The sequence below is a fragment of the Eubalaena glacialis genome, chromosome 7 (genome assembly GCF_028564815.1).
Source record: "Eubalaena glacialis isolate mEubGla1 chromosome 7, mEubGla1.1.hap2.+ XY, whole genome shotgun sequence".
NCBI lineage: Eukaryota > Metazoa > Chordata > Mammalia > Artiodactyla > Balaenidae > Eubalaena > Eubalaena glacialis.
The window spans coordinates 10,293,895-10,309,170 of record NC_083722.1 but is presented as its reverse complement, the minus strand read 5'-3'; the positions used below and the strand labels follow the sequence as shown (position 1 = coordinate 10,309,170).

The following is a 15,276-nucleotide window of genomic DNA, read 5'->3' as shown; positions in this document are numbered from 1 at the left end:
CAGCTCTGAGAGCAGACGTCGAAGACTGATTGAATACAGTCCAGGAGGTGGGCACGGTTCACAGAGAACTTGTGCTAACCCTTCAATTGAAAGACCTGAAACGGCATGGAAGACCTGGACAGCCTGGAATGGTGGAGTTGGTCTTGTTTGGATTTCCTGTAACAATTATTACTGATTGCTAGCACCTAATGGTCTTCATTTCACCATGGAGCGTCGTCTAGGTAAGCAGTTAGGATTGCAGGCTCTGGAATTGGAGAGACTTGGGTTCGTATCCTGCCTCCTCTGCTTACTCACCCTGGTGCTGTGGTTCTCAATCTTGACTGCACGTTCAAATCGCCCAGGGAGCTCTTAAAACTCTGGATGCCCAGGCTGCATCCTAGAGCAGGTGTATAAGCATCTCTGGGAGTGGAAAACAGGCGTGGGTATTTTTTAAAGTATTCGCCCTCTCCCCCCCATCATGGATAACTGTGTTGAGAACCACGGCTCAAGTAAGACCGTGGAGAAGTTTACTAGCTCAGTAGCTGTGTTTCCTTGCCTGTGAAGTGGGGATAACGTTATCTAACATATATGGTTCCTGGGAAGATAAAAAGAGAGAACACACGCAAGCCAGGTGCTGAGCCCAGCGCCCAGGACGTAGTCAGAGCTCAGTAAAGGACAGCCTACATCACTAGCTCAGCTGTTCTCCTTGCAAAGAGAACTCTTGAAATGCAGATGTGACACTTCTCACATCCACAAAGGAAGGCTCGGATGACAGGTCTTGCACTTATTTGAGACAGACAGACAGGCGTGCTCTAAGTTGCGCGTCGGAGCCCCTCCGGGTTAGGTCTGCACGGGGTGGCCGTGCTGCTGTGGTCTCACTTTCTCAGACCTGCAGGCACACCAAGTCCATTGGAAATCACAGAAACACACGCTCTTCTTTTATCCTCAGTTGTTTATGCTCTCCTCTCCTCTGCCTCGGCATTGCGATGGCTGCTTAAAAACCAATCCTGCGATGTGCTTGACCAGCAGCAGTCTCCAGAAAGCCAAATGTGCGGAAAGTTTGGGTCCTATATCTCAAATCTTCTGCCTGGCACATCTGGAACAGTTAATTCCCAAGTACTAGGACTGCAGGGATGGATGTCTCTAGAAGTCAAGAATCCAAATCAGCCTCTGTTTCTGTGATGTTGTTCTCACTCACTGATAGAAAATCACATCTACTTGTGTGATGTACTTATTTCTACTTAAGTAGAAATTCCATGTACTTATGGAATAAGTACTTATTTCTACTTAAGTAGAAATTCCATCTACTTATGGAATATTAATCTGGGTCTTTATCACCTCCATAAGTATTAATTATAAAATCAATACATCATGTCTGGGTTAATTCTGCTCTCAGAACATGACCAGCTCCTGCCTTCACCTTAGTACTGGCTCTGACACAGATTCACTGGTTCAGGGGGTTTGACTGGCACCTGCGTGGTGCTGGGGTGTGTATGGGATGCTGCAGAGCCGAGGGCTCCCTCCTCAAGTGAAATAGAGTGGACAACACGTCAGTGAGGCCATGAGGAGTGTGGAGAGCGTGGGCTTCAGGCCTCAGGAAGTCTGGGTAAGGATCCTAGGTCAGAACTGAGCCACCGAGACTCAGTTTCTTCATCTGTAAAATGGTGACCGTGGTGCCCATATTGCAGGACGGCAGGTGATACAGATTAGAAACTATATGAATTATATATGTCAGGTCCATAATAAATGCTCAGTAGTGTAGGCAAATCTATTAATATTATATATAATAAATATATATTTCATATATTTTGTTCTAATATATTATAATATATATTACTCATTGCAACAAGTCATACATGTTTTTACATTTAAATTTATTATTTCCTATTCATTTTTGAGAAGATGTAATTTTATATTCATAGGTGGCACTGAATTTTCTCAGAGGCTTGTGAGCTGGTCTCGGGTGGTTACAAGATATAGTAAAAGTCCACGTGTGATTGCAAGCGGTTTTCCTTGGGAAGAAGGTTATTGCATCCTAGTTCCTCAACATTTTCGCTGCCTCGCCTTCATGTTGAAATGAACTTTCTTTTCTGCCCCTCCTTATGGAAACACTATGTGCGCAGTTTCTTTATCCTGGGCTTTAATGGAACGGGCACAATGTTGGGCAGGGGTGGGGAGTTGCAGGGGTGTCCGGCACTGGGAGGTCAGTACTGCATCTACAAAATTCCACTTTGGATGGAGGTGAAAGCTCAACTCATGCCCTTTGAGTTGATAGCCCATCAATATTTTCCTGATTTACAGATGGAGAAAATAAAGCCACAGAATGGTGATGTGCCCAGCAATTCAGCAATGGTAATCAAAGTTAAAAACATGCCCACCCTTCACCCCTACCATTCCACTTCTGGGGATTTATTTAGCTATATTAGCATAATTATTTATTGCAGCATTATAATATTGAATAACTAGAAACACCCTAGAAAGTTACTTTAAGGAACTTTTTTTGTACCTGCTAATAACTCAAGAAGTGAGGGGTGGGGGGGAGGGGTAGCGACCAGCATTCCAGGCAGAGGGAACAGCATGTGCAAAGGTAACTTTCTCATGATGCAAGGAGAAGATTTATAGCACCCTTAGCACAACCATCGTTTTACAAATCAAAATTACATTCTCCAAGGGCCATCTGTTCCTCTACGTTCAAGTTTAGTCCTTGGTTTTCTTTACCAGCACCGTCCTCCCAGGTAGGTAAATAGAGATTGTAGCCCAAGGCTGCAGGCCCCCAGCCCCTTAGATGAACAGGGAGGGTGGTCATGAGTGTAGCGCAGCACGTGCTTGGAGGTGCCCCAGAGGGAAAGCCCTAGAAAGGGGCAGCTCTGAGGTTGCCCTGGGGGGTGTTTGGTTGGAGACGTGTGCCCCTCCCTCAGGATGTGTGTGTTTATACAGTGACCTTTTGCTGTTACGAGGGGCCTGTTGAAGTGAATCAGATGCTGGTGAACGTGCGGCAAATCCTCCAGGCCTCTGGATTTCCGGCCACACTTTGCCTTGTTTGTTTGCTTCTGGTACTTCTGCTGCGCACTGGCCTCCAGCTCGCTCTTCCGAGAACCCACTGCACTTCCCTCCGCCCCGTCTTAAGGAATCCCGTCCCGCTCCATCTGCCTAGCTGATTCCCACTGGTCTTTTAAGGTTTGGCTTGAACATCGCCTCTCTGGGGGATGCTGACTCCTCCCTTTTCTCCCCCAAGCTGAGTTGGGCATTGGACTCCTGTGTTTCCATGGTGCCCTGCACTTGCCCTGCACGATTCTGTGAGGCCGGCTGCCTGTGACTTCCATGCTCTCCCAGGACGTGGTACTTCTCAGGGCTGCACATGCTTCCTCTTGGCGTTCAAGGCCTGGAGTGGCCATACAAGAAGGCTCCAAGGATGCTTGTGAGTGAATGGTCTGCAGACAAGCAGCTTTAGGAACCAGAGCAGCTGATGCTCTGCGGACTGGAGGGACCCGTACGACTCTAAGGGAGGCATCTCTTCTCTGCTGACCCTCGAGGGAGGGTGAGAAGGAAGCCACAGGCACCTGGGTGAAGGCGGTGGAAATGCACTGAAGACAGAGAGAAGGTGATGTGCGGTGGAGCTGGGGGGAGAGAAGTGTAGGCACGGTGTGAAAACTCCCCTGTGGGCTTCCCCCCGTGGAGGCCCTCCAGTAGGTCAGCCCAGGTCTCCGACTGGGGGAGATTTCATCCCCAGGGAACATTTGGCAGTGTCTGGGGACAGTTTTGGTTGTCCCAGCTGAGGAGGTTGACTAGTTAAGTGGACCGTGGCTTAGCCACATGTTGATTATGTGGACTCGGGCCAGGTGAGTAAGTGTTAAATGTTTCTAGTTAACTTGTCCATCTGACCAATGCTGTTGTACAGGGAGTGTTTTATGACCAGAGATCCTGAGAGGAAGTGGGTTTGGGGGCACATGGCTGCTTTGTTCATTGAAGCTTTCTGCCTCTCTCATTATGAGGACCCAGGTTTGGTGGGATAAATGGTTAGAGGGTGGGATGAGGGAGATGCATAGGAGGCACAGCCTGCAAATCCTCTGTGCTGCCCACTCCCGAAACAACCATGGCGGCTCGGTCCCATCGTGAACAGGCCTTTGACAGGAGTGGATGCACAAGGGGGACTGTGTAGGAGGGTGTCCTGATAAGAGGAAGGTGCTATGGTTGTGCCCCACCAGAATTCTTATGTTGAAGCCCTAACCGCCATTGTGATGGTATTTGGAGATGGGCCCTTTGGGAGGTAATCAGGTTGAGATAGGCCATTAAGGTGGGGCCCCACGATGGGATTAGTGCCCTTCAAAGAAGAGACAGGAGAGGGATGATCTCTCTCCCCTATGTGAGGATGTAGGGAGAAGGCAGCCATCTGCAAACCAGGAAGAGGGGCCTCACCAGGAACCCGACCATGCTGGCACCCTAATCTCAGACTTTCAGCCTCCAGAACTGTGAGAAAATAAATGTTTGTCATTTAAGCTACCCAGTGTATGGTTTCTTATAGTAGCAGCCCAAACTGACAGAAGGTGAAAGGACTGGATGGGGACACTTTATGACCCTGCCTTCCCTGAGTTCCCCTTTGGCAGAAGTGTCATTGTGGACATGGAAATAGGAGTTCTGCCTTGTCTCCCTCATCTGTTTTCTTCCCAAGATTCTTATTTCTTTTGGACAACATTCAGCCAGGATGAAACCTGGTTACCCGTTGTGTGGCGCTGGCTGTCTTCTGTTTCTGGACTGATCATTGTGGTTGCATCTGTAGCTTGCTGTTTTGACACTGGCTGCTCAGGGTGGGTTCTGAAGCCATCGGGTGTGCAGGGGGGCTTGGCTGGGGCTGAGTCAGTGAGGGGTGAGGAGCCTCTCTTCCTTGAGCTACGTTAAGGGAGCAGAGAGAGGATGCTACTGGGGGAAACAACTTTTGTCTTGGTGATTGTGAATATTGAGTGTGGAGAGAGCTGCTCTTTCCATGAAATCTGCTATTGGAAGCACAGATTCTGAATGATCAACTGTTTCTGGCAAGCTCTGGGTTTTGAAGGCAGGCAAAAGGGAGGTGGAACCTGGGGGAAAGGAGTTTAATTAGAGGTTCTTAGCTGGCAACGTTCCATACTTGGTGGCAACCTCGGAACGAAATATAAATGGTCATTCAAGTTTGTATTGAGATGCTGGGTTATTGCTTGGGGATGTTCCCCATTATTAATGATATGCTTTATTCTTAAGATGCAGTTTGCATATTGCTACTTAGAGTAGGGTCGTATGGAGAAAAGAGTGACTGCAGGGTCTTCTGGTACCACAAGAAAAGTGCCACCAAGCTTTGTGGTTAAAAGGCATGTGGCCCTATTGGTGTGGGTGGGAATCGCCTGGAAGGAGGGCTCTTTCTGCGTAGGACTGGGATTCGGGAAGTCTGGAGTTGAGGCTGGGCAGGTCCATTCACCATGTGGTTTAGAGGTCTGGCAGCCCACGAGAAGGCAGGAGATGAGGTTAGGACATGTGACTTTAAAGAAAGAGTACAGAGGACGTGAAGGTCTGAACAAGCAACGTGAAAGTGCAGCTGTTCAAGGTGGGGTCGGACCGTGCTCTTCTTGAGTCGTAGGAGGATGTGAGCAGAAATGTGGAAAGAAAAGGAGGTCTGGCCAAGGGAACTTGGAAAAACTGCTTCAAGTTTCTGAGCCTCAGTTTCCTCTTCCTTGGCTAGACTGGTGAAGATTGGAAACCATGACCAAATAGCCTCACCACAGAGTTTGGTCCTCCCACCATTGTCACCACCGTCACCACCCCTGGGAACTGAAGGTGTCAGTTCCCTTCTCCAGCTCACTTTCCTTCGTGGAGTAGTTTTTCACACAGTGATTCAAAACAAGCAGTGCAAAACCCAACTGCCCCAGTTCAGTCCCAACTCCATCACTTAGTGGTTTGACCTTAGGCGAATGTCTTAGCCTCTTTCTCTATGCTTCAGCTTCCTTAAGTATATAAGTTGGGTTGTGAATATCAAACAGGTAAAGCGTATACAAGGTTTTAGCACAATGACCAGAAGTTAAGGTTTGAAAACGTTGGAAATTGAGACTCCTTAGGGTGGGGGTATCCTGATGGGAGGGAGGGGTCCTGCTGGAGAGGCAGGAGAAGGTGGGAGGGTGGCGTTTGGTAGCCATCCTGGAAGGAGGAGGTGGAGGTGGGGCGAGCACTCCTGAGACTGGCAAGTGCCCCTGGTTTCTGCCGTCTGGAGGTTGTGCTGGAGGCTGCAAGGCTGATGGGCACAAGGACCACTCCTTCCCCACCTGCTGCCCCATCAATCCTGCAGCAGGTGGGCTCCAAGAGCTCCTTTCATTTCCTTTCATTACTGGTGTCCTCTCTATTGTTCACCGTTTGCCAGTCTCCCTGGGAGCCCTGTATAGGAGCATTGGGAATACGGATAACAATGCAGATAACAACTTGGCAAATCCCTTCCCTATGCTTGTTCTTGAAGGTCACCATCCCATACTGTGGTTCCCATTCCTTTCAGAATAAACTTATTTTGGTCTGTTACTAAATCCCAGACAGGGCTGTTGGAGTGTGGTGGGCTGGAAAGAGGACCAGGCTGCTGACTGGGGTATTGGGATTTTGGTCCCAACTTGGCTATGTATTAGCTCCGTAAATTTGTGTTTTCTGGAATCCGATTTCTCATCTGTAGAAGGAGGGTTTGGGTTGGATGATTTTTCAAGCCAACTCTAAACTCTAATAAGCTGTATGGGTTCTTGAAAGCTTGCCTTTTATGACAGAGCTTCTCCAGGAAGCAGCCTTCTCTGTTGCATCTCCCCATGGAAAGGTCAGCTCTTCTTCCTCGTCTCCCCTTGCCTTACTGTTGCCCTGAGCAGGATTGAGAATTCATCTGTTGTCTGGGGTCAGGGGCCTCACTTGTTCTCTCTCTGTTCAATAGGAATGATAATGAGGTGGGCTCTGCCAGGGTTGCTGGGAAGACTGAATGAATAGCATGTAATATGTCCAGCATCGTACCAGGCTTCGTAAATATTTGTAGAGTAAATAAGTGAATGAATGAATATAAAGTGAGTGATGGTCTAGTTCAGTGTTTCCCAAACTTTTTTGATGTGAGATAGATGTAGGAGCTACATTTTATATTGCAACTCAATGATTCTGCTTCTCTGTTGCTGCATAATGAGTCACCCCAAAATCTAGCAGCTTGAAACAATAGCAGTCATATATTTAGCTCTTGAATCTGTAATTTGGGCAGGGTTGGTAGGGAAGCTCATCTCTGCTCTACACTGATCATCTGGGTGGCTCTAAAGATGGCGAGAGGCTAGAGTCGGCTGAAGGCTCATTTACTCATTTGTCTGGTAACTGACATGGCTCTTCACTGGGATCTCAGCTGGGCTGTTGGCACAAACACCTGTGTGCGGCTTGGGCTTCCTCACAGCATGGTGGCTGAATTCCAAAAGTGAGCATCCAGAGAGAGCGTGAGTCATCTGGAAGCCGTATCGCCTTTTATAATCGACCCTTGGAAGTCACATAGCATCACTTCCACTGCATTTTTTTTTTTCTCATTGCGCCAGTTACAAAAACTAACCCAAATCTAAGGGAAGGGTCATAGATTCTACCGCTGCATCAGGAAGTGACAAGATTCTAGAGGAATATGTGAGATCATAAATACTGCAATCACGTTTGAAAAATACAATTTGCCACACCAATATATACATGGCTATGTATATCTAATATAGGTATAATAGCATATTCATATAGTAACATGTATATTACATACATATAATACGTGAATATATAAAATGAACTTATTACACAGGATAGCACTCTATTTTCTGTTCTATTCGTTTAAGAAAGATGCTCTTTACCAACCCACTCAGTCAATTTCACGACACACTATTGTGTTGTGCCCTGGTCTGGTTCTTCCAGAAACTCCTGGGCAGAGAGCTGTTTCTAAGAAGCCCAGTGTCTGAATTATGCCCAGGGTCCCCAGGTACCACCAAAGTTTCTGGCCAAGCTTTTTGTATCAGCAGTACCTGAGTGACTCCAAGATCTTGACCAGCAGGAAACACATACTTTTCTGCCTGTGAGGATCATGGAACTCACCCCTCATAGTCTCTGAAATCTTCCTCCTTTGAATCAAATAGGCAATGGGGCAGTTTTTGAAACAGCAACAACTGGCGGAATGTCCTGGCTGATGGTATGTGAAGGAACCAGCTCCCGAATGTAGCCACCCTTTCGTGTTGGGGCCACTCAGCCCTTTGACAGTGCCGTGCGTGGTGCGCGGGGACCAGCTCTGCCCTGCAGCCTGTTGTGTCGCTTCCCAGCCCAGGCAGCCAAGGCCGGTGACTGGGAGGTGGGGTGTGTCTGGCCAGAGCCTTGCATCCTGCGTGGAGGTACCTCTGCCTTTCTCTCTTTCCTGGAATGAACAGATCCCCCACCCGCCTTGATTTCTTCTGGGTCTTTCTCTGCGTTTCATTTGTGAGGCACCCTGGAGCACACCTTTGTAGGTTCATGGCTGGGCTCATGTTGTTAGGATCTTGCCTGGGTTTCTAGCGAGCTAGCATCCCATGTTCAGGCACTTTGGTACTAATTAAGAGACTTATTTCCACTTTCTGGATGATCAAAAAGATGGATGTCTCACAAGGTACTTGTGAACCAGGTCAAAGACAAAGCAGGCAGTAAGCTGGACATGGTGGGGCCCCTGGTGGACCTTCTTTAGTAACTGAGTAATCGGAAAGTCCTCTGCTCCCGATGGGAGATGGCGGGCACACTGTCAGCTTAGAGCTGGGCTGTGGTGTCACAAGAGGCAAGCATCAAAGAGCAGGTAATGGAGAGTAGGAGGAGGCCTGGGGATTCCGTCACAGAAGGTTCTCGGTGCTTCAGTTGGACGCAAAGAGAGAACTCTCTTCTCAGCTTCATGATTTAAACACTTGAGCCTTTATTTTTTTTCTTTTCTTTTTCTTGAAGCCGTCTTTAACGTGCCGGGTGTGACAGGCAGGGGGAAGTAAAAAGCCGGCGCCGTCTCCCTGGGTGCTGGAGATGAGAAGGTGACAGGAAAATGACAACGTCAAGTTTGTGTCTCCACTGCTGGCCATGGGCTTCTGCGGCACCTCCTCCCCCTCTGCTTTCGCACGCTCCCCACTTCCTCCCCAGCCCCCGGTTTTCACACCGCTCAGTGACGAGTGTCACCCTGGACCAGGGCTCACGTTGTGTCACAAGAGGCACCAAGACCAGCGCAAGGACGTTCAGCCCGGCTTGCGAGCCAGAGGAGGGACCAGCCGTCTACAGACGCCGGAAGTGGGCTGCTTTCCTTTTTCTAACGCCAAGAAGAAAAGGGAGTTCAGCGCTGACACGTGGTTGACAGAAGGGGCATTTTGTTTCCACCTGGATCTCCTGTCGGTATGGTGCCCGGGATTCCCAGGCCCGCATGTGTCTGAATGTTGATCGTGTTGCTGTAGGTTTGTACGCTGCCAGGCTTCCGTGATCTGGCCGGCCGGGAGCTGTCATCAGCTTCCCATCAGGGACTGGTCATTGCTCTCTTTGGGCGGAGTTGACCTCAGAGTTTAGTGGTCCCTTCCCATGCTTAGGGGCTGCAGTGTCCTGAGGCTCATCTGGTGTCCAGTGACCTGCCAAAGACGGAGAGGTGCCCATTGGAGCCCCCGGCATGCCCGAGGTGCACCATCCAAGGGCACTCCCGGCCCAGCACAGGTGGTGGCATCAACCCTCCTTTATTATCGAACATGATGGTGGTGTCTGTGAAAGGCAGGAGCTCAGACCTGTGTCAATTGATGTCCCAAAGACATCAGAGGAGTTGGCTAAGAAACAGTACTTTTAAAAATTGTGTTTTTAACTCTTGCTAGTTCCCTCAGGTCTGTTCTCTCCCTTGAGTCTCCCAGTTGGTAATTTGGATTTTTGCACAGTTATTGGATCTTCTGACGGCCAAGGGCCCTCCCCGCCCTGCCCCCGGCACGCAGGCCCATTTTCTCTTCCAAGGCTTGAGGTGAAGACCCACGGCCTGGGTCCTGGGCAGACTCTGCAAAATGTAGTGTCAAGATGATTAAGGCAAACTGGAAAAACTCACTGTGCTGTGAGTTCTGTGGGTTCCCACAACACACGACGTCAGGGCCATTTCCAGCTTGCTTGTGGTTTCAAACACTGCTTTCCCAGGGTTTTGCTCACCACAAGCGCACAAAGTAAATATTGTTCTTGTCCTGCTTTGCAGAGGAGAAACCTGAGGCCCAGAGACAGTAAATAACCTGCCCCAAGACACAGGGAATGAAAGAAATTGCTGAACTTGAACCCCAGCCTCTGGCTCCAGAGCCATGTTCTCTCCCAGCGGACTCGGCTGCCATCCCCAGAGCAGGAGAAAGCTGCCGAGAACTTGCCGCCTTTGGTAGGGGGCTCTCTGCCCTCTGCTCTAGCTTAGTTCCGGTCCCCACCTGGCTTGTAAGGTGCTGAGTTGTCCCTTGCCCGGGGTCTGCCGTGTCCATCTACCCAGAGTTCTGGGGAGCTGCTCTCCTGCCTGCTCCAGGCTCTCATGACGTGCCCTCCTTGGGTGCCTGTAGGACACCAGCAAGGTGCTCATTCAGCATCCCAGGGGCAGAAGGCAACTTCCCAAGCTTTGAAGGAGCAGGCAGTGCCCCTGGGACCTTGGCAGCTTCAGGAGGCCGCAGGAGGGGTGGCAGTCATTTTACTGGGAGTTGGCAGGTCTGTGTCTCACCCCCAGTTAGAGCTCCCACCCCACCTTGTCACCCAGAGGACACAGTAAGGGCTGGGGGAGGATGGACCCGAGGTTGTTTGTGGGACATCGAGCCCCATCCTTGGCTGTTTCTGTGGCTTCCTGCTGCTTGTGTCTTCTGCCTTGTAGGAGCAGGCAGGCTGGACCTGAGGCCTGTCTTGTTGTATGTGGCCTTCTCGGCCCAGAACCCTCACGTAGGAGGCGCAGTGGAGGCAGGTAGGAGGGAGAGAGCTGGAGACCCAGCCTCAGCCTGACTCACCTGCTTCCCCCATCGGATGGCACCCATCAAACTTGGTGACAGGTACCTGTGCCCACAGCTATGTGAGCGGGACGGCTCAGACCCTTTTCCTCTTTTCTGGGAAGAAGTGGTGAACATGGCTGTCATTTTCGGCTTAATTTCTAGAAGAATCACATGGAGCCTACTTCTGGTTGGCTTTGTCTTGGCAGAGGCCAGGGTGGGAGCGCTCAGGCCATGTGTACTGGTCAGGAAGATGCATGGAGTGGAGACCTGGAAGCTTTCAGACCTGAATGAGGACTGTGACCCCAGTTTCTGTCTCTGAGTAGCCCCACAAGCTCACAATCTTCAGATGGTTTTTATTCATTTTGAACTTTTCTCCCAGAATTTTTTTGTGGTAAAATATACATAACATGAAAGTTACCATCTCAACCATTTTAAGTGTACAGTTCAGTGGTATGTATGTATGTATTTATTTATTTATTTTTGGCTGTGTTGGGTCTTCGTTGCTGCGCGCGGGCTTTCTCTAGTTGCGGCGAGCGGGGGCTACTCTTCGTTGTGGTGTGCGGGCTTCTCATTGCGGTGGCTTCTCTTGTTGCAGAGCATGGGCTCTAGGTGCGTGGGCATCAGTAGTTGCAGCACGCAGGCTCAGTAGTTGTGGCTTGCAGGCTCAGTAGTTGTGGCGCACGGGCTTAGTTGCTCCGCGGCACGTGGGATCTTCCCGGACCTGGGCTCGAACCCGTGTCCCCTGCATTGGCAGGCGGATTCTTAACCACTGTACCACCAGGGAAGTCCTCAGTGGTATGTAATACGTTCATAATGTTGTGCAACCATCACCACCATCCGTCTCCAGAACTTCATCTTGTAAAACTGAAACTCTGCCCCTATTAAACAAAAACTCTCCATTTCCCTCTCCCTCCAGCCCCTGGCAACTACCAGTCTACTTTATGATTTGGACTACTCTAAGTACCACATGTAAGTGGAATTATATAATGTTTGTCCTTTTGTGACTGGCTTATTTCACTTAGCATGATGCCCTCCAGGTTCCTCCATGAGGATAACTCATATTGTAGCATGTGTCAGAATTCCATCTCTTTTTAAGGCTGAATAATATTTTATTGTGTGTGTGTGTGTGTGTGTGTATGTATCACATTTTCTTTATCCATTCATCCGTTAATGGGTATTTAGGTTGCTTGCACCTCTTGGCTATTGTGAACAATGCTGCAATGAACATGGGTATGCAGATATCTCTTCAAGATCTGGTTTTCAGTAATTTGGGATATATACCCAGGAGTGGATCAGGTGGGTTTTTGAGCCATTTTCTGCTCCTCTGAATCCTATCTTAGCTCAGGTCTGGTAGAACATGGGCCTTAGAGTCGTGGCCAAGAGCCACGCCCCTGGGGTCAGACTGCCTGCATTTAAAGCCTGACTCTACCTCTTACTAGTTCTGGGGCCTTTGGCAAGTGACTTAATCTTTCCGACCTCAGTTTTCTCATCTGTAAAACGGTGACAATGGTAGTATCTAACTCAGAGGGTTGTGATGAGGATTAAATGTGTTAATATGTATGAAGTCCCAAGAATGCTGCTTGGTTTGGGGTAAATAACGTAAGTTTTAGAGCTGCTACAGCTATTATTATAATTACTACTGTTATTAATATTATAATCTTTATATGAATGCGCTCACAGGTAGTTCCCTAGATTGGATGGTTAGGTCCAAAACATTTAAGAAAGAAAAGAAGACCTTTGTAAAATTTCAAAATGATGCAGAAATATGAAAGGAAGACATTTTTTAAAGCCCTCTGCATTAATCAAGGGTGATCACAATTTTTTTTTGTATTTCCTTCTATACATTTTTATGTTTTCAGTTTTATTTTTGTTTGTTTTTTACAAAATTGTGATTATACTGCTTTTATAATGTTCTCATTAACCATATGTGGTGGGCATTTTCTTATGGTTGGGAGTGTCCTTTGAAACCTGATTTTAATGGTACTATGATATTCCACCATTCAGATGACATAATGTATTAAGTTTTCTCTTTTGTTCACATCCAAATATATCCCGTATGTACTGGATAGGGTGTTAGGTTTGAAAGGGAAGCCCTTGACATCTGGCTTCTCTGGGTAATGAGGATTTAAGATGAACATTGATGCCATCGTTGTCATCATCATTGTCAACATCATCTTCCTGATGTTTGCAAAATCTGTTACAGAATTGAGCACACTCAGGACCCATGGATCCAAGTTATGTGAGGGCAGCTTTCAGCCCAGTGTAGAGACAGAACTTTTGACAGTTGGTTCACAACTCAGCCATGGAGGGGCAACTCTCTGAGCCCATTGCCACTGTAATTATTTAAGCAAAGGGTGAATGACCGTCTGCTGGGGACATTCCTGCTTTGGGTGGGAGGTAGGTCGTAAAGGATCTCCGAGGAAGGAGCCATCTCTGAGATACTTACAGAAGGTCCTTCACGTGAGGCAGTGGAACGGAGCGGGAAGAGAACGCATCCTGGACCCAAGTGGCTCCAGTCCCAGCTCTGCTGTTTACTTATTGAATAACATTGGCACCTTCAGCATCCTCCTCTGTATGGTAAAGTGGGTCTGGCTGCCTTGTCAGGGAGACATGCGACGCTTACAAGAAGCAACTGGACTAGTGCTTTGCACACAACAGGTTCTCAGTAAAGGAACCTGGCCTCTTAGGAGTGTCACTGTCACCGTGTGTGAATTTCAGGTGTTGACGGGAATATGTTCTCAATGAAACACTGAGATTTATGTCACTTTCTGTCTGCCAGGTACTATGCTGGGCTCTTTAGATTTACTCTCAGATATAATGCTGTCTGGGGTTTCCTTCCATTATTTTCTTTTGGAAGTGAAACAGACTTTCAAAGGCGTTCTCTTGGTTGGTTTTCAAGTCTGTTTTCAGTAGATCAGCTGTGACGGGTATCGTGGCCCCTCAGACACCACTTCTGTGTGAGAATCACATCTGTTCCCACGCATGTGCTTCATCTGGGAGGATCTGCATTTAAAAGGGCATTAGATGTAGAGGAAATAGCCAGCTAAAGCAAACTGGATGTAAACTAGTTCCCTGGGTAAAACCGCTAGTCACACACATTCACACAATTTACCCGGCTAGCTGAATGTCCAGAATTGTCAAACGGGGGGGAGGCGTTCCCACTAAGAGAAAAATTCTTGCTAAGAATCCTCGGACTCTGGTTCCCTGTAGCTTTCAGGAAAGCCTTTGTTTAAACAAAGGAACCAGCCCACTGGTATCTGGGTGAACACATGCTTCCTACTGAGATGGAAATGATCTGCATCAAAAGGAAGGTGGGTTTCTTTATTCTGTCTTTTTCTGTGTTCACATCCACCTGAAACAGCTAGTGACTTACTTGCGAAGGGTCACAGTGTAGGTGTGGAAGCACGTCTGCTTTTTGGGAAGTGTCTTCTTCTGTCCCGTGGGGGCATTATTTAAACCAAGTCCCGAGCAAGTGGGGAAGCGGGAGGATGAAGGAGGGGATGTATTGGGTGGGGGACTGGGGTTGGAGCTGTGGAGGGCATGGCATGGGGACGCTAAGCATCACTTGGTGATCTTCAGCATCCTCCTCTGTGGGCGGCGGGGGGGGGGGATCTCTTAAGTCCCCTCCAGCCGTGGCCTTCTCCGCACCTGCTGTCTTTTACTCTTCGGAGCATCTAGCTGGGTGGTATGAGTTCCATGGGCCTCTGGTTCCACCTGGGGTTTTCACAGCATCACAAACCATAAAAGTGAACTTCCTGTTCTTTTTGTTGTCATTAGAACCTAAGGACTGAATCGCAGCCTTAACTGCAGAAGGGTATGATTAGAGGAAAGGGAGATCATGTGCGTGTGTATATGTGTGCATATGTGTGCATTGTGTATTCACATGTCTGTGTGTGTATGTTTGCAAGTGTGTGATTGTCACGTAGGTGAGTAGGTCTGTGTGTGTGAGTGTGTATGTTCCTGTATTGTGTATATAGAGAGGTGAAGGAGAGGGGTCCCAACCAGTCCCTAGTTTCCTGAAAGCCTACTGAGTTGTGTTCTTCCTTCCTTAGAACTATTTCTCCTCGAAGGAAGTATAGCTTATCATTTCAGATTTTGCCCCTTGGTGCTCCCCAGAGGAAGAAACCAGTCATTGATGTATCCATCACAGGTTGCTGTGTCTGTTTGATTGATGGCCCTGGAGAAAGGCTGTACTTGCCCAGCAAACCTTCTGGACTCTCACTGGGGAACCTCCTTAGACAGGAAGGGCTTCTGACCCAATAACCTACATAGTCCCTCCTGTGACATTCATCTCAGTGAAAGCACAAAACGTGATAGATGCTAAAAATGCTGATTG

General features: G+C 48.4%; 1 protein-coding gene across 3 annotated transcripts in view; it reads left to right on the top strand.

The window, feature by feature from the left end:
- GFOD1 (Gfo/Idh/MocA-like oxidoreductase domain containing 1) overlaps positions 1–15,276 on the top strand; it is a 101,713-nt gene that overhangs the window by 39,774 nt on the left and 46,663 nt on the right. Inside the window, exon 1 of one of the 3 annotated variants that reach the window (XM_061194836.1) lies at positions 9,329–9,360. The exons of the other annotated variants lie outside the window; for them this stretch is intronic. The gene's annotated coding sequence lies outside the window, so the exon portion shown is untranslated. Of the gene's footprint in view, positions 1–9,328; positions 9,361–15,276 lie in introns of those variants that run through there. 3 annotated transcript variants of the gene reach the window in all.